Source organism: Microtus pennsylvanicus, chromosome 11, assembly GCF_037038515.1.
Source record: "Microtus pennsylvanicus isolate mMicPen1 chromosome 11, mMicPen1.hap1, whole genome shotgun sequence".
In the NCBI taxonomy this organism is placed as follows: domain Eukaryota; kingdom Metazoa; phylum Chordata; class Mammalia; order Rodentia; family Cricetidae; genus Microtus; species Microtus pennsylvanicus.
In genome coordinates this window covers 38,423,105-38,450,032 of record NC_134589.1, presented here as the reverse complement: position 1 = coordinate 38,450,032, position 26,928 = coordinate 38,423,105, and the positions used below count along the sequence as shown (strand labels likewise).

The window sequence follows — 26,928 nt, the reverse complement described above, 5'->3', positions numbered from 1 at the left end:
AAAAAATTCTAGACACACACACACAAAAAAAAACAGTTTAGCACAGCTTCTTGGCAGTCACATTTTTCTTTCGGAGGGCTTATTTGCTCACGGCAAGTAGGGGCACTGCAGCTCCTTTAAGGGAGGTCTCCCTGCCTCACCAATAGCAGTGAAGGCTGTGCAGCTTCTTTAGGGGAGGGCTTCCTGGTTTGCTAGTTGCATGAACAGTTCTGCCTCTTTTAGGAAGCTGAGCACTTAAATGGGTTCTGTAAGCAATGAGGTGCAAATTGCTTAATGGTGACCTAGACCTGCTGTGAGCTTGGAGCTGGTGTGGTGTGCATGGCTCTCTGAGGCAGTGAACATGCCTGCCTCAAGCATATTGTACTGGACAGAGCCAACAGGAAGAGCTGCAGAGTTGGTCCAAGACATGCCCGCATAGTGTCTAAAAAAAAAAACCAACCACTTCTTGTCAGAAAATAATTACAGATACACATGCAATAAAGACAAATTCAGATGAAAAATACCTTTAAATGGGTCACAGTGTTTAATAAATGTTCATAGGCTTGAGAGAGAGAGAAGAAAAAGAGTATAGACAGTTCTAATATAAAGAGTACAGACAGTCATAGATTAAAGGAGTAAAGATAATAAAATAAATATTAAGCTTGTAGAAAAAGTAATAAAATAAGAAAAATAAGCCACATAAAGATGGAACACACACAGAGTCTGGATACTGTATATGTGTTTTCTTTGAATTTTTTAACTGTGAATAAGCACAGAGAGATATTTGATTCTGGGAACTGCTAAGCTAAACCAACATAATATTTTAAGGGTATATTGAATTTTGGGTCTCAAGATATGTTGCTTTGGAAAAGAAGTTCTGCTTTTATTTCCACAGAGGATGAAAACCTGTGGATTCTTTCCAGACTAGTGTTCTTTTATGAATAAAGATTCCCCAAGAGGTCTCTGTCAAGCTCCCAAAATATTTTGCCCAACAAAAAGCAGGAAGCAGGGCCGGGCGGTGGTGGCGCACACCTTTAATCCCAGCACTCGGGAGGCAGAGGCAGGCGGATCTCTGTGAGTTCGAGACCAGCCTGGCCTACAAGAGCTAGTTCCAGGACAGGCTCCAAAACCACAGAGAAACCCTGTCTCGAAAAAAAAAAAGCAGGAAGCAGTTTGGAGAGAACTATGTCAAATTCCCAAATATTGTTTATAAATGTTTGTTTTCATTTAAAGGGGGATATGCTAAAGAGATGAATACTTTACATTGGTATGAATCTTGGTCTATTGGTGCAAATTTAAGGTAAATTTTGTTTTACGTATCTGTCTGCTTTTGAATAAGGTATTGTGTTTCTACAGCTCATTTAAAAATGTAATGTATAATTAATAAATACAGGTTAATAGATAGCTATAATAGTTAAGCTTGTATTAGGTTTTCTCCATATACAGAGATATAATTCAAGTGCATAGGTATTCTTCAAATCTTTCAAGGACATACAGATTATGGCATTAAAAATGTTTTAAGAACTTAGATTTTTCTCAACACTGAGATATGTCTACTTATGGCAGCACCAGTTACTTCAGAGAGGTTGTTGGGCATTGAAGAGGCTCCTTATAGAGTTTGGTCACCATTTAGGCAAGAACCTGCTCTGGCCTGGACTGCTTGATGGTATGCTGTATGAACTGGACACGCAGGACCCACAAAAAATGACTGCTAAACTTGTCTAAAGGTGAGACAGTCCTTCAGGAATCTTACTTCATGAAAGTACGGCCAAACATTTTGCAGGACACAGAAAAAAGCATCTGATGAACTTTGCCATTACAAGGCAAAACAGATCTTCAAATTTTCTGTTTCAGGAAAATGTCTTCTGGGACTGTAGGCTGAAGATGGATGCCCCAATGTTACAAAAGAACTTTGGGTAACTGTCCAAGCAGTGAGATATCTCTGTCAATTCTAGAGTTTTAAAAGTTGTTTGCAGTGCACTTCCTGTTAACTTAGGTTATATAATATCCTTCTGGGGACTTTGATGGAGTGGAAGAATGATGGAGTTGAAGCTATAGTTTTCCTTAGTTATGATGAAAGGTAAAATAGATGTAAATATTGTAACTAATTCTTGCTTGATACCTGTTTGAATATGTAATTTTACTATTTTAAAGTTAAAACCTTCCTTTTTATTTGGACAGAAAAGGGGAAATGGTGTGGGAAGTCCTTCTGTATAAGTGTTGCTTTTATTGGTTAATGAGTAAAGCTGCTTTGGCCTATGACAGGGGCAGAATAGAACAAGGTGGGGATTCCAAGTAGATTGAGGAGAAAAGAAGGAGAGTGACGGGGACACCATGTAGCCGAAAGGAAAAAGACACACCCGCCTGCTGGAACCTTACCAGTAAACCACGAGCCTCGTGGTAAAATAAAAATAATAGGAATGGGTTAATTAAAGATGCAAGAGCTAGCTAAAGAAAATGCTTAAACTATAGGCCAAATAGCGTTTTAATTAATATAGTTTCTGTGTGATTATTTGGTGTTTGGACAGCCGAGAAAAAACAGGCAGCCTCTGCCTACCAGTGCTCATTGAATTTCCCTGCCCATGCTGTTCTGATCTGTGTTTCGTCTCTTATTTCTCTGTTCCTTTTTGTTTTATAATTCTAACCCCCATGCTCCTACCCTGGAATGTGTGAATCTACTTGAGGCTTGTCCTAGACACTCAGGACTACTTTTTTTTCCTAAAGATTTATTTATTTATTGTGTATACATCATTCTGCCTCGATGTATGCCTTCACACCAGAGAAGGGCGCCGGATCTCAGTACAGATGGTTGCGAGCCACCATGTGGTTGCTGGGAATTGAACTCAGGACCTCTGGAAGAGCAATCAGTGCTCTTAACCTCTGAGCCATCTTTCCAGCCCTCAGGACTACTTTTTATCTGGTTTTCATTAAGGGTTATAGAGATGTGGGATTCCCCTCTGTCTGACCACTGGTTAATAAAGAAGCTGCTTTGGCCTATGGCAGGGCAGAATAGAGCTAGGCAGGGAAAACCAAATTGAATGCAGGGAGAAAGAAGGCAGAGTCAGGAAATGCCATGTAGCTGCTGAAGGGGAAAGACACCAGAACCTTGTCTGGTAAGCCACTGCCTAGTGGTAATACACAGATTAATAGAAATGGGTTGATTCAAGATATAAGAGCTAGATAGATTTTCCCTTTTGGGACTGCTATGAGAACTGGCCCATACAGTAAGACTAAGAAACTGTGTCTGCTCCCTAGAAGTTCTTTTCCCAAAGTCAGACATTTGGATCTGGGTCTTCATTCCTTGGGAGTTTGAGGAAAGTTCCTTCTTGATAAAGCTCTCATTCTTATCTCCAGCAAGAGGAACTTGTGGCCATTCCATTAACATATGACTGGTGCCAAATGGCAAGGTCAGTGCTAGATTCCTCAAACCCTGATCTCAAGACACACCCCAGTTCGCAGCCCCTGGTCTCTCCTTTAATCCTATATGCAACAATACCATAGAAAAGGAGCAATCTTTTCTCAATTAAACACTGCTGTCAGCCACACAGATTTAACCTCAGATCACACCCATCTCTTCCTCCCCCGTCCTCTGCTGGCTCCACAGTCCTCTTTGGCACCTGAACCCACCTGCTGCAGCAGAAGGGATCTTGGGGTTCAGGGTGTCTCGTCAGCTTTCTTTGGCAGGAAATAGGATGACATTCAGGTATCCTTATTCAGTCACAATTGCAGGTTGTTAAGAAATCACAGAAAGAGCGGAGAGGTGTAATTGAGCCACTCAAATGTGAGCATACTTTCCCTAACACCCTGCCAGAGATCTTCATCTCCACCCAAAGGCTTCAGGGAATCTAGCTTAGTCTTGGCCCTTGGATGCTGATGTAGGGATTGTGAGGTTGAGACATGCAGAAAAGACACAGTGAATTGCAGGCCAGCCTGGATACACACCCAGACTGTCTGCCTCCCTCCTCTCTAAAATACTAAAAGAGAACCTCAACCAAACTAAACAGTATCTAAAGTAGTCTTCAATTCTCCCAGTCCCTCCTGTCCACCACCCCTCTTATCATGCCTACTCCGGCACCCGTGGTGCAGTCAACACATGCAACAGGGACAGAAGTCACATCTCACACTAAAATGCCACAGCACAGTACTCATGTCCCCAAGAAATCTGGGACTCAAGGGGGATACAAAGCAGTCATATTTAAAGGAGTTGTGGGCTAGCCTGGGACACTGCTCATTTCATTCCTAAACCTGAGATTATGTTAAATTTTCAATGGTTCAAAATTCACTTCTTTTAGGCATGTATCTGTGATAAAAAAAAAAAATCCTTAATAAAAAGAGGACATGAAAACCACAAATCCAGGCATGTAAATTCCTTAACCTCCATACAGCTTTAGGTATGGTTTACAAGTCAGATTCCCCACTGGCCTGTGGTGGTCATGCCTTTAATCCCAGAACTCCAGAGGTAGAGGCAAGTGGATCTCTGTGGGTTCAAGGTCAGCCTGGTCCTTAGAACAAGTTTCATGACAGGCAAGGCTACACAGAGAAACCCTGTCTAGACAAACAGAAGTTGTTCAAAGTTCTGTTATTTAGTCCTGGGCACTAAGTTCATTTCTATTATTTGATTCAGTGACTCCTATTCCCTGAAACCTATAGGGTTCTAGAACAAGGGGCAGGTAAACAGAGTTTCTTTGTGACGCTTTACATGAAGTGGAGCACCGGGTATGCCAAAGTCATGGGCAAATGTGGTTGCGCTCAGATGAGAACGGTAGGCTCAAGTGGAGATGAGTTGGAGTCTGTCCCATCTCATGGCTGTGATAGTGAACAGACTTGTGTATTGGGAGTGATTAGCTGAAGACTGTTCTTGGGGGCAGTGTGCACTTTCCTACTGCAATCAAATGGAAGGCAATGGTGGAGCATATGCCTTTAATCCCAGCACTAGGGGGCAGAGGCAGGAGGATCTCTGAGTTTGAGGTCACCCTGGCCTACAGAGCAAGTTACAGGACAGTCTTCAAAGGTACACAGAGAAATCCTGTCTCAGATTAAAAAGAGAAGGAAGAAGGAGGAGGAGGAGGAGGAGACGAAGAAGACAGAAGAAAATGAAGAAGAAGACGAAGACGACGACGAAGAAGAAGACGAAGAAGAAGAAGAAGACGAAGAAGAAGAAGACGAAGAAGAAGAAGACGAAGAAGAAGAAGACGAAGAAGAAGACGAAGAAGAAGACGAAGAAGAAGACGAAGAAGAAGACGAAGAAGAAGACGAAGAAGAAGACGAAGAAGAAGAAGAAGAAGAAGAAGAAGAAGAAGAAGAAGAAGAAGAAGAAGAAGAAGAAGAAGAAGAAGAAAGAGGAGGAGGAGGAGCCCAGAAAAGGTTAACCCAATACATATTAATGATATGTGCAATTGTTACGGAGCTGTGTGATAATTTGGCCTTAAATATTAAGCAGCTTATACAAATGACTAATTGGGTATTTTTACACAGACAACACATATTTTCAGTGTGTCTCAGCTCATTGTATTAATTTTCTAGAATCTAGAATCACAGCAAGAACATTTTTCTCTGCAACTCTCTACTATTTAATCAAGTCCTCACAAACGCACTCTTCAAAATGACAGAGCAAAGCACCAACATAGCTGTGTTTAAGGCTCTCTGTTTGTGCTTTTCATTTCAGTCCTAGGAAACCCCTTCTAGGAGGGGGTGTTACTCCCGTGTCAGTGATGCGGAGGCTGACCACCCATGGAGGACATAAGCCAGCAGCATAGGGAGAGGCAAGCTTCTTGGCAGTTGCTGACCATTGCTTTCTCAACAAGCAGAGGTGGTTAAAATTAGTTTAGGACATAGAATGACTCTGAGAAATCCAGTGTATATTGGGCCTAACTGTTGAGCCAGAGTGTGGGAGTTAGTCACTGCTACCTGAGTACAGAGATGAAAAGCATGTGATGTGTCACCACCACTGTCCTAAGGCAGGCATATTCCATCCCTATTGTATTTGTGGGTCTTCTTAGTGAGAAACCTTATGGGCTTCCCTTCCTTCCACATTTAGACACCACCCTCATTCAACATAAAGTTCCATGATGTTGAGAAAATAATCACTATTTTCAGTTCTGGGTCTGAAGTATTTTATTCACCGTGATGATTTTTCCAGTTCTTTTTTCCCTTCCTGCAAATGACATTTCATTTTTCATTACACCGGAATGACATTCCATAATGTATGGATAAGCATATGTATAATGCAGATATATAACATACCAATACATATTTGGCAACATGTGAGATGCCAACTGACATTTCAGTGATTTAGGAAAAAGAAAATGTCAAGCGTTGAAAGCCTGTTCACCAGGTTCACATGGTCACCTGGACACAAGTTTGCATTGGTAGATCAAGCTTAGATTCAAGGCCTTGGGCAACATTTCCTTGAGCACCCAGCATCTCAGGAACATTCCAGTGATGGAAAGTCCAGAAGACGACAGGATACAGGCAACATTGCTGCGGTCACTACAGGTGTGTATCAAGTGATCCAACCGCAGTCTATGAAATGAACAGTTTCTCTGCCTACAGGTGTCAAGGTGGGGGAGGAGCACAGGGCAGGATGCAGAAGCCTCAATTCTGCTCCCTTCACCTTCAACTGGGGTGTCCTGGGCAAGGGAGCTTGAGTCACCCACAGGCTCTTTTACCTGCCTGAGGTTCCTGGTGGAGAGGCACCCACAGCTGGGGTGTCTGAAGACCCATTCTCCTGCTCCCTGGCCTCCCCCCTTCTCTCGCCTTTGCCTAAGCTCTTGCCTCCTCCTCACTCTATTTTCTTTCTCACCTCTCCTCTCAACTCTAAAGTCTCTCCTTTCTCCCCACACCTGGTTGGTGGTTCTTAAATGTTGTGAGTCAGAGACTTGTATTGCCATAATTATCATAAGTCAGGGCACAAAGAAAAAGTGGTAGATCAGTCTTGTCTGCCTAGGGTAGTTCTTGGAGACTCCCACAGATCCCCCATCTTCCCAAAGATCTAGGAGATACAGCTTGCACCTTATGAGCCAGCATCCCATACTTCCTCCCCTGGCTCAGTCTCCCTCCCCATGCTCCTTCCCTGCAAGGCTCTGACAGGTGTTCCTGCCTGTCCCTAGTGTCACCTGCTCTGAGAGCAGAGACAGCACCTTTGCTCTGAGGATTCTGGTGAAGTTGTGAAGGCTGAGTTACCAAGTTATAGGAGCCCAGTTCTTCAATCTTGACAAGTTGAGTGACAATCACAGAAAGGGATCAAAGAGCTTAGAGTTCTCACACTTCCTGGTTTGACACTAACCAATGAATCACAGGTTCTCCAAAACTGAAATCAGTACCAAGAGTGGAGGAATCAGCCCACACCACAAAGATCCACAATGAGGAAAGTTTAGAGCGACCACAAGCCCTGTAGCTTGGCATTCTAAAATCCAGTTGCTGAGTAAATCTGGTGATGGCCACCAAGCCCTTGCTATGGAATTCTCTCCCAACCTTGAATTTTCCTGTTCCATCCAGCAGGTGTCCACAGCACAGCCAGCTCACAGTAGGCTTCACTGAAGCAGCTTCTAGGAAAGTGAGCCACACTCCACGGTAGGATCTGAAGTATAATCGTGATCCTAATTAGTCTTAACAATGAAAACCTGGAGTCAGATACTGAGGGTGAAAGAGTAAAGCATACGGACTGAACCCACGCTTCCGCTCTCTGTCCTTCCAAGCTACGACGTGCAAACTAGCAGGGCTGGAGATTCTGAATGATGACCCCCTTGTGATGGTGGTCGAATCATTAATGTGTGGGAAGATCTTCGCCGTGGAGATACTCGACAAGTCAGACATCCCCCTGGTGGTTCTGTATGACACCTCAGGAGAAAATGATATCAATATCAACGCTACCTGCCCGAAGGCCATCTGTGACAAATCTCTAGAAGTTCATCTCCAGGTAGATGCCATGTACACAAATGTCAAAGTGACTAACATTTGCTCTGATGAACACTCTACTGCCAGATGCCACGCTAGGGTCTGACCAAGCTCAATGACCTTCTGCATACTTCCATTGCAAGCACTTCACCTCTGAGTACTTCATCTTGCTAGCCTTCTCTGGGAAGATCTGCCTCTTTCATTGCAAAGGAAAATGGTTATGAGTGGAGATCATGAACGTTCCCAGCAGCCAGGCACTCGATGTTCAGTTTCTGGACACTAGCAAGGTGACATCCGTGAAAGCACCGGAACTCAGAGAAATCCCCCCTCACCCCCCCAGACCTGCAGGAAATGCTTGCCATACCTCCTCAGGCTATAGAGTGCTGCTTGGCTGATCTTCTGCAGTCCATTGGCCTGTGGACTCTGGAGGCTGTTCTTTGGTTAAGAGAGTCTGTTTTGAATTGTGTGGACTGTAGCATTAAGGTTACAAAGTGGATGAAACCAACGGGTCGCATATGTGTACTTATTTACTCCTAAGAACTTCCCGGACCCTCACGGCAGCATTAACCGGCAGATCACAAATGCAGACCTGTGGAAGCATCAGAAAGATGTGTTTGAGCTCCATGTCTGGTGCAGTCAGCTCGCCTGGCAGGAGGAACTGCAGCACACCTGCACCGGGCAACCCTGGAGAGGGTCTCAGAAAGAGCCACTCAGAGGTCATCAGGAAGTCTGTGCTGGACCACTCCAGCTCGTTCTCCTTGGAGGAACAGCCCGCTCCAGTCCATTGGTCAAAGTCAGGGGAACACGTGGATGTGTATGTGCCCGTGGCCTGTCACCCAGGCTATTGTGTCATCCAGCCTTGGCAGGAGATCCATAAGCTGGAAGTGTTGACAGAAGAGATAATCCTGTACTACAGCGTGTCTGAGGAGCGCCACATAGCGGTGGAGAGAGACCAAGTGGACAACACATGGTACAGGGTGCTATTAAAAGGAATCCTGACCAATGGGCTGGTGTCTGTGTATGAGTCAGACTATGGCAAGCATGAGCTAGTCAATATAAGGAAAGTGCAGCCCCTAGTGGATGTGTTCCGGATGCTGCCTCTAGCACCAAGCCAGACACAACATCTCTTAAAGGAATCGTGCCTCTGCCCACCACAACCAGAGTGCACCAGAGAAAATACAGCTACCAAGAAGCCATGCTTGACTTTATTCTTGTGTTTAGAATCCTTTTAAAAAGCTTTTTCAGGCTTTATGTGGCAATTTGGACCCACATCAGAACGCCATATGAGGTGCATCCCAAATTAGTCTTAACAATGAAAACCTGGAGTCAGATATTGAGGGTGAAAGCTGAAAGATCAGAGAGGCAGAGCAGCAGCCACTAGAGAAACTTCTCACCTCTATGAATCCTCAGAACAAATGGGCCAGGCTCCTGTCTCCTCCTGCCTTATAGTCTTCTCTCCACCCAGCCATATCACTTCCTGTGTCCACCTCCCTAGTGCTGGGATTAAAGGCGTGTGCCTCCCACTTCCTGGCCATTTTGATCAACTAGTGGCCAGCTCTGCCCTCTGATCTCCAGGCAAGACTTATTTGTATGAAACAACATATCGCACAACAAGCATCCTCCATCTCAACATCTTTAGCCCTCTCTTTCCCCATCGTTAGCCATTCTTTTACCTAGAATTTACTCTGCTGGCCGTGGAGTGAGGTGTGGGCTTCCAGCGCAAGCCAGAGATCTAACGAGCCAGGTTGCTTTGTCTTCCAGGGCAACCCAGAGATCTAAAGAGCCAGGTTGCTTTGTCTTCCTTCCTGGAACCTGAGCTCTTTGGCACCAGCAAAGCCTCCTTCACAGCTGCTGAGAGCTTGGAAGCTTTGAGAGCATGGGATGAGAACAAAGTCCCTCGGCTGCTTGGATTGGGAACTTACAGATCCCTGATAGAGGTAGCCTGGATTCTGAGTAGGGGCCAGTGAGGCAGGAAGAAGAGGTTATGCACAGACCAGACTTGTACAGGACTCCAAGTCCCTCCAAGGATGCTCCATCTTCTCAGAGACCCTACTCTATGGGAAGTTAGGGGAAATTTGCCATTAGGCAGGGAGGAACTGCATCTCAGAACTAAAGAGATCTAAGAACCTGAGAGCTCTGGAGGGTTTTTTTTCTTTTTTTAAATCTAGAATGAGAGCATGCTTTTCCAAGTGAGAGGCAAAGCATCATCCTGGCATAGAATGCTCCAGGATTATTCATTTCCCAGGAGGCAGCTCCTGCCACTCCTGTGGTGCCCCCTGCCATTCGATGCCTTCCTACCAACCTGCACTGCCTGCAGAACTAGGGGCATCTGTCTGAATGCCATCTATTTCCTGCTAAAGGAGAAAGAAGAATACAAGAATCTGAAGACTTGTGTACGCTCTGCTGAATTCTAGAGAAAAAGCTCATCCTTTGAATATAATCTTAACAAACATGGAATAAGGGAAGATTTGGAGACCTCTATCAAGGCTATTCTGCCACTTGTGCTGAACCACCTAGGCTTCAATCAGAAAGGACGCTACTTTTTTATCTCTGTGAAATCATGGAGTCTGAATTATCTCTGGTGTGCAGCCTGCCAAAATTAAACCAATTTCATACATGAGAAATGGGGACCCCTTCATTGAAATGGACTTGATTGCTGCTCTGCAATTTTTTGAAGACATAGACAACCCTGGAGTAAGATCTCCAAAAAAAAAATTGCTTGATAAAAGGCCTGGGGAAGATTTGCAAGAACTCCATGTACAAGAAGGTTTCCAAGTGGCCCCCACGGACAGGGTGGCCCCCACAGACAGGAGTTGGCTCCTGAGTTGAATGTAGGAGGGAAATGAAGGATTCTCATATGATACAACAGAATAAAAGCATTTTAAGAACTGTGTGTGCTCTGAATTCTTGAGGGGGTGTAGTCAAGGCTCGTAAGGAAAATCAAGAGTATAGTCTCCCCAAACACAAAATAGAAGACTTGGGACCTCTTTCAAGGCCATTCTGCTGCTCGTTCAGAACCAACAGTATGACTAGCAGAAAGGACTTTTTTCATCTCGGTGAAATCATGAAGTCTAGGTAGCTCTGGTTTGCATCCTGCAACCATTAAACCAATTTGTACTTGAGAAAAGGGACCTCCGGTGTTCAAATTGTGCACTGTGCCGCAATTCTTCAAAGATATAAAGAAGTTGTGCACGAAAGTCTCCTGAAGCATGAAATACAACTCCGTGAGCAGGAAATACAACTCCACGAGCACGAAAAACTCCACGAACATGAGCTGGCTCCTGGGTAGGAAGCGGGGAGGAAATGCAGGCTTCTCATATGATACAACAGATTTCAAGTATTTTATGAGTTGTGTGTGCTCTGCTTCATTCTCGATTGTGTGTGGTCAGGCTCATATTGAAAATCAAGACTATAATTTCACAAACCATAGAATAGAAGATTTAGAGACCTCTCTTCACGGCATTTCTGCTGCTTGTTCAGAACCACCAAGATGTCAAGCAGAAAGGACTTTTTTCATCTCTGTGAAATCATGCTGTCTGGATAGCTCTGGTTTGTAGCCTGCAACCATTAAACCAATCTGTACTTGAGAAAAGGGGCCTCCTGTGTTCATATGGACTTGTGGACTGCTCTGCAATTCTTCAAAGACATAGACAACCCTGGAGTAAAATCTCGAATAAAAACAAGGTAGCTTAACAAAAGGCCCAGTGAAGATGTGCAAGAACTCCAGACTCCACGGGCAAGAAGAACTCCAGACTCCAGGGGCAAGAAGAAGAACTCCAGACTCCATGGGCAAGAAGAAGAACTCCAGACTCCATGGGCAAGAAGAAGTCCAGACTCCACGGGCAAGAAGAAGAACTCTAGACTCCACGGGCAAGAAGAAGAACTCCAGACTCCACGGGCAAGAAGAAGAACTCCAGACTCCACGGGCAAGAAGAAGAACTTGAGACTCCACAGGCAAGAGCTGGTTGATGATTTTTTTTTAACCAAAGTAATGGTGCATTCTCCTTTATGGAATCCAAAAATGTTGCATGTAAATTATTTGAAACAAGTTGTTGCAATGGGTTAAAGAAATTCTCCCTTGTACAGTTTCTGCATTTGCCAACACTGATGGAGGATATCTGTTCACTGCTTTGGATGAAAATTAAAAGCAAAAAAATTTGGTTTCAAAGAGAATTGCAAATGTTTCTTTTTTTTTTTTTTTGATTTTTCGAGACAGGGTTTCTCCGTAGCTTTTGGTTCCTGTCCTGGAACTAGCTCTTGTAGACCAGGCTGGCCTCGAACTCACAGAGATCCGCCTGCCTCTGCCTCCCGAATGCTGGGATTAAAGGCGTGCGCCACCACCGCCCGGCTAAATGTTTGTGTCTTAAGAGGGAAATCAAAAGGTGCATCTCTTTGGGATTTGGGGCAAGATCATTAGTCCTGACTTTACACAGTCAGTGATCAACAGTGGAGCCTTGAAGTCTCAACATCTCCTACCACCTACCGGGGACACAGATTCCTCTCACCCTGGATATTACCACAACCACCTCTACTCCTGCGAAAGAAAGCTCCAGCATCTCCCACCTGAGCTCCATTTCAGGCAGTAGGCATTTCTTTCAGCAGTCTGTGCCTTTGTTCGCTCTTTCTCTCCCCACCTTTTTCCCATTGACTCTTCTCCCTGAACCGTCCTCCCTTCCAGTCACATTATTAGACATCTCACAGCCCTAGAGTTTGTGATGAGAAACAAAACCTGATTGTGGTGTGTCAGGTTTGCAAAAGAAAAACCTCTGAAGGGGCTAGGCCAGGGAAAAGTTATCTGACTGGCCAATTTGGAAAGAAATCGGGCATGCTTGCTCAGCCTCTTCCTCTGAAACCGGCTCACAGCACTGAACACATGCTCTTTCTGAGTTCTCAGTCATATGGTAAGTTGAAGGATAAAAGCTGTCTATGGAGGGAAGTCTGGTTATTGAGCACTGCCAGTTAAGAGAGTGAGGAGGAGCCTAGCTAATTCCCCATAAACTTCACTGCTGTTATACACATAAGCCATGTTCACAAATATCTCTATAATAATAAAGCTGACATCTACCTGCCTGGCCTCTCTGTCTTGATCCACAAGGGGAAAGGGATGGTGCTTCTGGTGTCCCTCATACACTAACAGCTGGCAGAGAGGAAGAATCAGTACCTCCTTAAAACACTGAATTAACACCCAACAAATCCTCTGCGGGTGACCAGTCCCCTTCAAGACTAAACTATTTAAGGTTAAAGTCACTTCCTCACTCCACACTTAAGGTATACTTGTCCTGGCCTTACAACCCTACACCTAGCAAGGGTGTATGTCATGAATCGGACCCCAAGTCCCCATATTTGTATCTAGAATTGACCACTCCTAGAGTCAGTACTTACCCTCAGTCCATCATCCACATCCTTCACATAGCCTTTCTCATACAGATCCTGTGGAACATTTAAGATGCGCTTCGAAAAATCATTTTCTTGCCAATCCACACGAAGACCTACAATAGACAATAATGACCTGAGATCACCTATGAGAGCTCGTGCCAATTTTTTTGCCCACTCTCAAAAAAGGATGTGTAGTCTACACTGGCCTGATACTTGACATGTAGTGGAGACTGATCTTGAACTTGTAATCCTCCAGCCTTTGCATCCTCAGTGCAGGGATTACGGACATGTTTCACACACTTGGCTCTGTGATACCTTCTTTTAAAGCTATTGTATTTACCAAAGATTGAAGGCAGATTGGTGGGGGATAGAAGAATAATATAAAACCTTGATCAGTCCTTGGAGACAACAGTATTCAGCTATAGCACGGGCAATACAAAGATACAAGGATTGGGGGTGGGGTGGGAGTAGAGGAAAAGGAAAAAGAGGAGAGGGAGAAGCATAACAGATTTCTCACCACAACACACAGGCAAAAGACCTCCAATGTTTTCAGGCCTGCTTTGGGGCCAGAGGTCTAAAAAATAATTCAAACTTAAAAAAATTATTATTTATTTTGTATTTAGGGTTCTGTCTGCATAAGTCCAGAAGATGAGAGATCTCATTTTAGATGGTTGTGAGCTATTCTGTGTTGCTGGGAATTAAACTCCGGATGTCTGGAAGAGCAGCCAGTGCTCTTAACCACTGAGCTATCTCTCCAGTCCCCACAATTCAACCTGTATGAGCCTCTAAAAATGGAAGTGGAGGTTTTATTGGTCTCAACAGGGTCATGATTCCATGGTCCCTGAAAGTCTATTCAGCTCCAAGGGGAACACTACAGCCTCTCCATTCAAACAAGAACAAATTCAACCTTTTAAACTATTTGACCCAGCAGGTCTGGAGAGACTATGGCAATCCTCTGGAGAGTTGGAGGAAAAAGCGTTCAAATCTGTTCAGTCTCAAGACATAGTCATTCCTATTTTAAAAGGTCTTGTTGTTTTTGATCCCAGAGTGTGAGCTGAGCTCTCCCCTCCCCGTGTGTAAGCCCTCCCGTGTGTGGACCCTCCCCTCCCTGTGTGTGGGCTCTCCCCTCCCCGTGTGTGGACCCTCCCCTCCTCGTGTGTGGACCCTCCCCTCCCTGTGTGTGAGCCCTCCCCGTGTGTGGACCCTCCCTTCCCCGTGTGTGAGCCCTCCCCTCCCCGTGTGTGGACTCTCCCCTCCCCGTGTGTGGACTCTCCCCTCCCCGTGTGTGAGCCCTCCCTGTGTGTGGACCCTCCCCTCCCCGTGTGTGAGCCCTCCCTTCCCCGTGTGTGAGCCCTCCCCTCCCCGTGTGTGGACCCTCCCCTCCCCGTGTGTGACTGCATAAAAGGGGAGGGGTAGTTCTTATAATTATTAGCTTAAAAAGTCACATGACAATCTAAAGAACTGGCGAGGCTAAATCATTTCTCGATTTTTCTTTTTATCTCTTAGCATGTTTGGGGTAAAGGTGCCTACTGATCGCATCTCTGCACCCATAGAAAACCATGGCAGGCAGACATCTGAGGAAGTGAGATCAAGGCTTTTCCTAGTGATCCAGGTCACTCCCTAGGCACTGCTGAAGTCTAATTTCATCTAACAAGCCTGCCTCTGAGGATGCTTCCAGCCTACCCTGAGATATGAAAACTACCCCTATCACTGCCAAAATGTATCTCCCAGAGTTTCTCCAAATCAAATCCCAGTATCATTCCAGATCTCAGTTTAGTATCTGTACATAGCATTTAAGTTATATTCCTAAAATATGGGAAAAATTCAAGAAGTAAATAGAAAGTGGTGGAGGAGGCCTTTGACACTTGGGCCTCCACTCTGTCCTCATATACACCCATATAGATAGGAACACACACACACATCACATACACAAATAAAAATTTAACAAGCAAAAAAAACCAAGAAATGATTTCTTACCACTGCCACTCCAGGAAAGAGTTGAGAAAGAAGCCTGCAGTTTGAACACAACAGAAGATGCAGTCTTATCCCAAGGCCCACATAACCTGGCTTGGACGGCCTGAAAACAAGACAAGAGAAGAAAGGAACTAGAACAGCGCATCTCTGCCTCCTTTCTGGTACATAGTCTTGTCCCACTCACGACCTACAGTGACCACCACGCTTTGATTCATCTTTGCATTGTTTCTAGAATCCAGTGTTGTAAACTGGTTGCATACAAGGACATACAGAAATTCTATTATTAAATTTCTGAAAAAAATCTAATTTTATGAATCAAAATCCACATTAAACAAGTAAGAAAATCATTTCTCTTAATCTATATCCTAAAGTAAAGTTTCTAAAATTTTAGAGTTTACATCTGAAATATATACTATCTGATCTTAGGAAACCTAACAAAGACATCCTCCCCCCAATTATACTTTTAAAGTGTCATAAGCATTGGAGGGCCCATGTAACCTCCATTTCTCCTTCAGCCATAATAAGAGTAGAAAAGCTGGAAGAAATAGCTCTCACCGGTAGAATAAGATTATTTACTTAAAATATAAAGGGGGCTAATTCATATTTAAGGACAATGCTAGGGTAGGGAGAGGGAGGAAGGAAAAGAAATTGTGATTGTCTTTACTCTCTGGGCCACCCAACTCTGCCTTTGTATCTAGTGCTGACAGGGTCACTTAAGTTTGGTAATGGTTCTCAACCTGTGGGCTGCAACCCCTTTTGGATCAAAAGACCTTTTCACAGGGGTCACTTAAGATCACCAGAAAGCACAGATATCTATATTACAATTCATAGCTGCAGTAAAATTAGAGTTATGAGGTAGCAAAAAAAATAATTTTATGGTCGGGGTCACCACAACATGAGTGGCTGTGTTAAAGGGTCACAGCATTAGGAAGGTTGAGAACCACTGGTCTAAGGGATAATTCCCTTCACCCCCATTGGGCTTTAAGATATTTATAGTAAACTTCCAAATACAATATTAAAAAGAAACAATCTTCAAAAACAGTACCATACTGTAGTTAAGATATTCTTCAGGAAATAGTTAAATTCTTACTTGAGATGGCTTGGAGGTGAGATGCATAGAATGGGGGCGGGGGAATCTCTGAAAGCTCTTCCCAAACATTCTATGTCTACCATGTTTATTTTATAAAGTACGCCTTCCTTCTCGCGTCTTCTTTCCTTGAGTGCTTTATTTCACATAAAGACATTTAAGAACTTTCCAGGGCTGGAGAGAAGACTCAGCAGTTAAAGAGCACTGGCTGCTCTTCCAGAGAACCTGGGTTCAATTCCCAGCACCCACATGGTGGCTCACAACTGCCTGTAACCTCAGTTCCAGAAGACACAGGCAGGCAAAACACCAATGAACATAAAATAAAAATACATCATTCAAAATATTAAAAAAGACTTCACATTAATTCTCTGGGCGTGAGGTCTTCACTCTGACAAGTGCAAAGGGAGGAACTGGCTCCTCAAAGGCTCTTACTTGTAGAGGGATCCTTCTAGCAATGTCAAGAATTAACTCCACATTTGCATAATTGTTGTTTGGTCCTCCAGGCACGGGATCTACCATTTTAATGTATCCTGAAAACAAACAAATTTAAGGAAAAAATAATTTTTCTTCCAAATTATTATGACATACCAAGACTATGGTAAAGATAGAGACTACCCTCAGTAGCCACAGAATACATGGCATTGAGGTGATAATTTCCGTATCATTTCATTGGAGGTTCTGATTTTAAAGCACACATTTAGGAATCACTGAATCAGCAGCTGTTAAACATTTCACTGTAAAGTTGGTTTTGCTTGTTTCCTCGAGGACGGAAGCAAGGTAATTACAAAAGAGTCAGACAACACGCTCAGGAAGTAATAACGCTCTTTTTACAACGTCAAGTTCAGGAAATGGTGACACAGTTGCAACTCCCGCATCCAGAAAGTGCTGGAAAGAAAATGCCAAGTTTGCCATCAGCCTGGGCCACAAATGTTTAAAACAGGTCAAAATCACAGAGTCTGCCCATTTGTTTCCTTGGCACCCAGACCGGAATAATCACACAGAAAACTTATTAATTACAATACTCTTTGACCAATAACTTAGTCACATTCCTTGCTAGCAGAGAGCAGAGTGGATGCAATGGTTCCGCTCCAACCTCCCTGCAAGGACCTGCGGCCAGTAGCGCGGGAAGGGAACCCAGAACCCAATGGGGCCAAGTGGCACGGGAGGCGACATAAGGGCCCTGCCTGGATGGATTGTAGCATTGTTAATCCTGATACCAATGAGGTCGGTCGATCTGACCACATATCGAAGGTTGCTTTTGCTCTTTTGGGAGTCCCGCCACCCTGCTGATAAATAAATCACACACGGAGGCTTATTCTTAATGATAAATGTCCGGCCTTGGCTTGTTTCTTGCCAGCTTTTCTTAACTTTAAATTATCCCATCAAACTTTTGCCTCTGGGCTGTTTTACACGTCTTATTTCTGTATTTGTTACCTTCACTCTTACTCCGGGGGTGGCTGGGTGGCCGGGTGGCCAGGTGGCCGGCTCCACCTTGTTCTCTTGCTCTTTTTTTTTTTCTCCCAGAGTTCTCCTTCTATTTATTCTCTCTGCCTGCCGGCCCCGCCTATCCTTGCTCCTGCCTTGCTATTGGCCATTCAGCGCTAACTAGGCCATCAGGTGTTTTAGACAGGCACAGGAACACAGCTTCACAGAGTTAAAGAACTGCAGCATAAAAGAATGCAACACACCTTAGCGTTATTAAACAAATGTTCCACAGCATAAGCAAATGTAACACATCTTACAATAATATTCTACAACAATCAAGCCCATCCACTGCCTTCAGGTTAGTGCAGGCCAACCAATGCAACTAATCCCTCCCCAGCCCTTTGCTTAGCTCCCCAGCCTACCTGAAAGGAGCTGTGGATGATGGATCCTGGAGTATTGGAGAGAAATGTTAGTAAAGAAAGTTTGGTGGACAAGGCCGGGTACAAAGGACAGCAGTCTCATGCTGTCTTCAACAGTTAAGCACCAGTGAGTCCTGACTTCTGAGATTTCCTTCCAACCTTTCCTGGGGTTCATAATAGTTGGGTATTCAGAAAATGCATACAAAATCTGATAGGTCATAAACTCAAACACAGTAAGGGTGGAACTGGATTATTTAAAATATTTAAACCAGGTGTATGCCACACTCTGCATGGCTTCAAGAACTGGCCTAACTGGTTGATGCGGGAATGAGAGAAGGACAGACACAGGGACACATATACAGAAAGACGGGGATCAGCTGGGCTACGCTCATTCCGATGGCCAGCACTGACTGCTGCCCAGCTCATTTATTTTATAGAGCTGAATGAAGGACGCAGGCTTATAGTACACAGCCAAGTAAAGAAGCGGGCTCATGGTCTACAGCTGAACAAGGAGGCAGGTCTAGCTCATCTCAGTAGGAGGTCTCGGGGAGAGCAGTCCCAGGCTGCAGTCATCCAGGAGGAGAAGCTGTGGTTTCTAGTTTTTGCACACACTGGACAATCATTTGTAAACACTGGTACGTGGACCAGAAGAAGGCTTTGTCGTTTCTCTGAACCTACCGGGGAAGGCGTCCCACTCCTATAGGTCTGAGGCATTGGGGTCATTGGCATGGCTGTGCCCATGTTAGCAGTACACATTCACTCAGGACTCATCCACTCCCCACAGGTGTGGTGCACACACCTATATTCCCTGCACTTGGGTGATGGAGGTAGGACGAGCAAGAGTTCAAGGCGTTCTCCACTACGTAGTGAGGCAGCTTGATATATAAGAGACCTTGTTTCAAAAATAAAATTTAGATCCTAAAATCTCTTTCCAAATCCTCTTTAAACATAATGAGATCCTTTGGGTTTGATTCAAGGAAGGAAGTAGAATTCCTGTGCATATGGGATCCAGTGTAGCTGCACACTGCTAGTGGCTTATAGGTTCTTGACTCATGAGCAAGTGGTCATGTTTTCTCAGAACAACCATCAGGCAGGTAAAGAGGGAAACCCAGGTGTACTGGACTGAAATGGGTTTTCTCCTCAGCGATCCCTTGCTGATTCGGTTCATCTGCACACTTACTTACCTTTCGTGTGTCCTTTCCATCTCTAGGTTGGTCAAGATGCTCCTAACTCTTCAGTCCCAAAGAAAACTACAGGCGTCACTATAACCCACCAGACATACTTCTGAGCTCGGCTTTGCCTCACTCTGAACGCCAGTGCTGTCTTCTGCACCACCGTCTCCTTATTGCAAATCATTACAGGCTGAAGCCTCACACTCGTATCTTCACGGGGACTTTATAATCAAATATATGCCAGGACAGTGAGGGAAGACCCTGGGTCGACAGAGCTATCCTCATGCCCTGCGCCTGACACAGACATAAGCCTCTGTGATTCACTTTGTACATCCATAAAATGGGTTATCTGTCCATCGCAGCAAATGAAGACAAAGTCACTGCCTCCAAGTGTTGTGAATGACCTTGTCTTCAATGAAAGCCGAGACACAGTCTCCAAAGAGCCGGAGCCAACAGCATCCACGTTCCAGCTCCTCTGCTGCCCTCCCAGCTTTCTTCATGCTCACTGGCTGTCAGCGAGCTTACACGGGGCATCTGCTCTCCCAGGCTTATGATTAGACGACTTAGCCTGTTGCTACACATCATTATCAACAGCCTGGTAAAGGGAACCCAGCCTTAAACATCCCCAAAATCCTTATAATAAGCCATTCCTGAAGGGTTTCAGGATAGCAGAATATAGCATTGAAATGAGATTGAAACATTCAGGATTCCTAAAGGAGGTCTGATATTAAGCTTTTTCTTTTCTGATGCTGTGATTTGAACCAAGGTCCTCACATTGCAAGTGCTATGTCACTGGGATGTAACTAATCTTTTGTAAAGGTTACTTTTATTTTGAAAGGTAGGTTCTCACTAGTTACCCAGATCCTGGAACTCTCTGCATGGACCAAGAACTTTCAACTCTCTTACTTCAGCTCCCGGAGGAACTGGCAATACAACTGTGAACCACCAGGCCTGGCTATGTCTTATTTAATTTTTAATTCTTTTGAGACTGGATTTTATGTGTGTAGCCCAGGCTGGCCTCCGACTTGCTGAGTAGCTGAGGATCACCTTGAACTCCCAACCTTCCTGCCTCTACTTCCTGGTTAGGCATTATTTTACCAATGAGCTGCATGTGGTTTTAATTAAAGACCTGAGAACAAAATGATCCCACTCACAGGGACACAGCTCTGAGTAGAGTCTGACCTGCTTAGACAAGATTTCGGTGAGAAAGCAGAACTGGGGACTGGAGCAGCTGATGCAGCGAATGGTGTCCTGTGTTGTCCTGTTTTGTCCTGCTTCTTTCCCAAGAGTGTGAAACCGTTCCAACTGCTGATGTTCCCCTCCTCCATGTACACACTATTCCACATATACTTATATATTACACATAGCCCACGCTAGTGTTGAACTACATATATATCCCAGGATGACCTTCAGCATGTGTGTGCCTATGTGTGCAGATGACAGGGCAATCCTTAGAATCATCCTTAGCAATGCTGCCCCCCTCTGAGACATGAAATTCTCATCCACCTGCACCTTACAGTTGGGCCAAGCTGTCTGGCTGGGGAGCCCCAGGGGTCCTTCTGTCTCTCCCTCCCCAGCACCGTGATTGCAAGCTTACACTATCACGCCCAGTTTTACATGAGCGCTGGTGCTCAAGTTCAGATTCTCAGGCTTGCAATGCGCTTTATGGACTGAGTCATCCCTCTCCAGGATCTTATTTGTGATTATGAGACACAGTCCCACATAGCGGAGGCTGGCCTTAAACGTCCCATCTTCTTGCCTCTTCCTCCCGAGTGCTGAGATCACTGGTGTGACTCCGGTTTACACGGTGCTGAAGATGAAGCAGGGTTCTGCCATCGCTCTGCCGAGTAAGCTTCAGTCCCAGCTCTGGTTGGTTTTGGTTTCTGTGGGTCTGCTTGTTTATAGGACAGTTTCTCTAGCACAGATAAGACTGAATTCACATGTAGCTCAGCCTGGCCTGGAAGTCATGATTGGTACTCCTGCCTCAGCCTCCCAAGTGCTGGAATTATAGGCAAGAGTTACCACGCTTAGCTAATCTTACATCTTCCCCTTCAGATTTCTGTATCTCTTGTTACTTCTCTTCTCCTTCCTTCCATTATATATTTTACTTGTGTCCTTCAGAGCGTGCATCTTGATCCCATTCATTTCCTGTCCCTTTGTAACTGCCCTTGCCATCTCCACCCCAAAATAGAATAAAATAATTTTTTTTTTGATTTTCGAGACAGGGTTTTTCTGTAGCCTTTTGGTTCCTGTTCTGGGACTAGCTCTTGTAGACCAGGCTGGCCTCAAACTCACAGAGATCCGCCTGCCTCTGCCTTCCGAGTGCTGGGATTAAAGGCGTGCGCCACCACTGCCCAGCTGAATAAAATAAATTTTAAGAGGAAAAAAAGAGGTTTTCTTGTTATTCATGTTTGTTATTGCTGTTTTTCTGGGATAATTAGTGTATACAATCTTTTTTTTTTCTCTTTTGATATAGGGTTTCTCTGTGTATCCCTGGTTGTCCTGGAACCCACTTTGTAGACAAGGTTGGCCTCGACCTCACAGACATCTGCCTATTTCTGCCTCCCACGTGCTAGGATTAAATGTGTGCGCCATCATGCTAGCTAATAATTGCTTCTTCCTTTGGTGGGGGTCAGTTTGAGACTGGATCTCTTATGTAGCCCTGAATGTCCTAGAACTCATTATATAGACCAGGTTAGCCTCAACTCACAGGTGTGCCTACCTCTGCCTCCCATGTGCTGGGACAGTTGGAACTACACAGAGGAGCATCTCCCCCCCCCCCAACCCCTGCCAAAAGTTTCTCTTTGGACATGCTCTAAATATTCTTTGGGTTTCTCAGAGCCATTCTACGTCCTAAACTAGTTTTTTACCACCTCTGCTTGTTGAAAAAACCGTGGTCAGCACCTGGTTCAGAAGCTTGCCTCTCCACTATGCTGCTGGTTTAAACTCTCCATAGGTCAGGCCTTTACGAAGTGGAAGTCTGAGTGATGCTCAAGAGGCAAACTGTAGCCATCTACCTCAGGTCTAAAAGTTCATGTCACCTCACAAAGAAAACACATTTAATACAGCACCAAGAGCCTTGACATCTCAACCGCGTTTGCCTTCTTCCTGGGGCACAAGCCCCTCTCCCCCTGGCCAGTTCACCTTGAGCACCTCTACTTGTATTGCAGGTGAGGGGCCTTCTGGAATTCTGCTTCTCTGCCAGTTAAAGAACTAAAGGCAGGAAAACTATGGAGCACAGCAGGGAGAGTGGTGGAGTGAGATCTCAGACACAGCAGACCACAGCAACAGAGTCAGCCTGTCGAAGGCTTTTATTAGGGGAGAGGAATCACAATACAGAGCAAGACAGACAGACAGGAAAGACCCTGAGCAGAGCAGAGGGGGCCTCAGGAAGCTGAGGTTCTGGCTCTCCTTGATGTCTGGGGGCTCTTAAGGTCTTCCACCCCCATTTTATAACTGTCCAGATTGAACGAAGACAGTACAGCTGATAGATCCATAAGTCGGGGGAAAACACATTCTGGTCTGGCTTTAGTCTTGTTGGATTGGTCCATAGGTGGTGGTGGGGTCCTACTTGCAGGAGGAAAAGCCCATCAGGCCTTTTTTTGAAGCTGCCAGGCTTTTGTCTCAGGTCAGGAGGATGAGGAAGAAGTCACCATCTTGTAATTTCACCGTCTTTATGATCTAGTCATGACCTCTCTACTTGTACCTTCTCCATGTGTAGGAAAAGCCCTTCCATCCTCTCTTCCCTCTTGAGCTCCTTTTTGGTCTCTGACCACTTCTTCCAGGAATTCTTGCCTGTGCTGTTTGCTCTTTCATTTTTTTCTCCCCTCTTCCCATTTATCTCTTTCCCTTTAGCTGCCTTCCCTTTAGCCACACTGATTAGACAGTACACAGCCCTGTAGTCTGAGGGGAAAGAGAGGTGGGTGCTGGTGTGTCAGGTTTTGCAATAGGAAAGCCTCGGGTGAGGCCAGGGCAGCACCAGCCAACCAGAGACTGAAGATGCCAGGGTCTGCTTCCATTGTCTCCCCAGCTCAGCTTGCTTCACCAGCCTCCTGTCTCCTGATTGGAAGTGCTCTTCCAACAAACGCACGATCAATACATGAATATTCTATCTGTGTGCTCACTTCGGTTTGAGTATCTTCATTGTTGCTTTTTATTGGAAGTAGATAGCATTGCAGGTGTTGTATGGAGAGTAAGAGTCCTTTCCACATTGCAGGTACCTCAGAAGTTAATTTTTCAATTTACATCAGACCTAGGAATCTAACCACAATAAATAATCCTTGGTTTCTTTTAAAAAAAAAAAACACAACAGTCAGATTTAAGTAGATTTAAAATGGTATGTACCCATCAGTTGAAGGTCTTTCTTATAGTCCACTTAAAATGAATTTTTTTTTTAAAGAAATAGAATATCAGGGCTTCAGATAAATTTGTGATCAAAATCAATTTAGACAAATACCTTAAAAAGACCAAAGACATTTACTTATCTTGATATTATGTGTATGAGTGTTTGCTGCATGTATGCACATGACCACACCCAGGCCTCAGGCTCTCTCAGGACAGAGAGTGCAATGGATCCCCTGGAACTGGAGTTACAGATGGTTGTGAGCTACCACGTGGGTGCTGGGACTAGAACTCAGTTTCTCTGAAAGAGAAGCCAGTGCTTTTCACTGCTGAGACATCACTCCAGACTGCTGTGACAATGGACCCTTTAAAAAATCAGAAGCACATACATGTACCTATTTGTGTAGACGTGGGGTGGGTGACCATGCACCACAGCTCCATGTGGAGGTCAGAGGACAAGTTACAGGAGTCAGTCTTCTCTTTCCAGCACTGATCCCTGGGATCAGGGATCAGGTCCTCAGGCGACATAGCAGAAACCTTCACCCACTGGGCCACCTCACCATCCCCCACATTTCATTCATTTGTTGATGGTTTTCTAATTTGCCTGACATCCTGACCCTTCAGTCAAGCATGTCAGCACTGCTACTCCACTGCCCTTTCCAGTCCACCTCTCCTCCCCACACCATGACAGCCTCCTCTACGTGGTTTCCTGCTTCCTGGTTTCCTAGATTAGCCAGCTCTATCCTGTCTCTCAGAGGCTGTCATTAAATAGATAGCTGATTCTCCTGTAAGTTCCCACACCCTTGACAGTACACCAATTTCCAAGGTCAACAGTGTTATCCCCTGACCTACTCTCATGAATTGACCTCGATCTTATCTATATCCCCCGTGTCTCTTATGTACCTCAGACCCAGGGCAGTTTGTGGGTGGTAGCCAAGTGGTAGGGTACCCTCTAGGCCTGTTATTTGGACAGGCTGTCTCAAGGTCTGTGCTCAAATGACCATGCTAACAGGTCATCTTACTTCCTTGGTCTTCAAAACTCTGAGCCATAATTCTGAAAACCACAGTCCCAAGTAATCAAAACATCTAAAAACGTCAGGTTGGAAATATTATTCTGGAAAAATATAAGAATTATTAAAAAGGCATTGGTGATGTTTTCAAATGATCATTTATTTTAGAAACATAAAAATGGCAGAACACTTTCCAGGCATCCACATTTTGGTAAGTATAATTTGCCAGATATACCAATGAAAGAATAAAAGACCCCTACCTAGTAGCATTAAGTTAGCAGCAATAATGAGCCCAGCCGCCCCCCCCCCCCATAACCCACAGCTGGCCGGCTCTCATGAGAAACATCCTGTCCGCTTGAGACCCTCAGGACCCTCTCAGGACCTGCAGCTAGCCGGCTCTCATGAGAACATCCCGTTTGCCTAGGGGAAACAGGATGCCTATAGCCAGCACATGTGCCCAACTTAGGATATATCAACAATTCACAGGAGAAACAATTCCCCCTATGGAAGATCCCAGCTTAGCTGCTGTAACGTCATTCCACAAGGCTTTTGACGAACAATGTAAATGTAGAGTGAGGTCAGGGTTCCTGGCTGCAAGGCAGAATATAGAATCAATTAACAGGAAGCCTGTTGCCATACATCTGGGCTGGGAAAGGAAGAACCAAGAGAAAAACAGGATACCTGATCCCATACATCTATTCTGGGAAAGGAAAAACCACCTGTGCCCCTTGCCCATTCCAGCTGACCAATAACCATGCATTTGCTTCTGTAATCCGCTTCTGCTACCCTCTTTCCTATAAAAAGACTTTCCCCCAGTCTGCAGGCGCGCAAGCCCTACGAAAGACTTGCTGCCCGCAGGTACCTGTGCTTACTCAATAAACCTCCTGTTAATTGCATCCTGTGGCCTGGTCTCGGAGTGTCCTGGTTCTGGGGTCTTCATCAGAGAGGAAAGGTCCTCTCTGGGGATCTTTCATTTGGTGCATTGGCCGGGAATTGAAGACACCCCCCAGGAACTACCGACCCACCACAGGGAGGTAAGCTGGCCAGCGTTGATTCGTTAGTCTTTGCGTTTGTCTGTGTGACCGTTTGTGTTTCTATGTTTGCGCTTGCGACCGTACTAGTTAGCTAACTAGACCCGTATCTGGCAGAGGTGTCTGGGGCCCATATCTGTAGGTGTATCTGTATCTGGCGGACCCGTGGAGGAGCTGACGAGCTCGTACTCCCGACCGCAGCCCTGGGAGACGTCCCAGAGGTGTCTGGGGCCAGATTCTTGGCCCATCTGTATCCGTATCTGGCAGAGGTGTATCTGTATCTGGCGGACCCGCGGAGGAGCTGACGAGCTCATACTCCCGACCGCAGCCCTGGGAGACGTCCCAGAGGTGTCTGGGGCCAGATTCTTGGCCCATCTGTATTCGGTGAGTCCTACCCAGGAAGGGCTGTTCGGGGCACCCCCACAGTCCAAAGGGTACGTGATTCTTCTGGGAGGAGAGAGGTCTCCGTCTGAAAGTCTGTTTTGGGTATTACGCCGAAACTGCGCCTGCGCATCTGTATTGTTTGTGTATTTTTGTGCTTAATATGTTCTTTGTTTTGTATATCTGTTTGTACTCGAGTCTAAATCTGGTACCATGGGGCAGTAAATAACCATCTCTTTGGCCCTAACTCTATGAAAATCCAAAAGAAATGCTGACAGTCTGCCCCTCCTTTACTTCTCTAGGCTGTGCTGCTGAACTGTCCTGCTTGCTGTTGCAAGGAGGGAGGGAGCAGGGCTGTGATCTCCTGCAGCACAGCCTGGAGCCAGGCCTAGGCGGGGCAACCAGCTCCAGCTCTGAGCAAACTTCTCAGCAGGATGCAGGACGGGGCATGGCAGCAACCCTGGCCAGAGTCAGAGAAGGGGGCAGCTGTGGCCCCCACATCTGCGTGTGAGTCTCCTCCCCGGCCCAACAGCGGCCGCCTTAGCTGTTACCATGGGCGCCGACGCAGAGATGCTTAAACTCCTTAGCATCATTGCAGGAGCCCAGGGAGCATAACTCTCCCCTCAGTGCCAGGTGCTGGGGTAACACTGAGCCTCTGCCACACCCCACCCCACAGGGGAGCTCACTGACGGGAGAGCTCTCTTAGCTGTGTCAAAACCAAACAAAGGCTTTAGCTCCGTTAGACGCTGCTCAGGAATAAGCCCAGCTGATGACTAGTTGGGCCATGTAATCCTGCCCACCTCTGCTCACAATTAGCTCTCCCTGCTACGTCAGGTA

At 45.4% G+C, this 26,928-nt stretch overlaps 1 pseudogene; it reads left to right on the top strand.

The window, feature by feature from the left end:
* Window positions 1-6,420: 6,420 nt before the first annotated feature.
* On the top strand, window positions 6,421-26,669 carry LOC142831580 (tudor domain-containing protein 7-like; annotated as a pseudogene).
* Window positions 26,670-26,928: the final 259 nt, after the last annotated feature.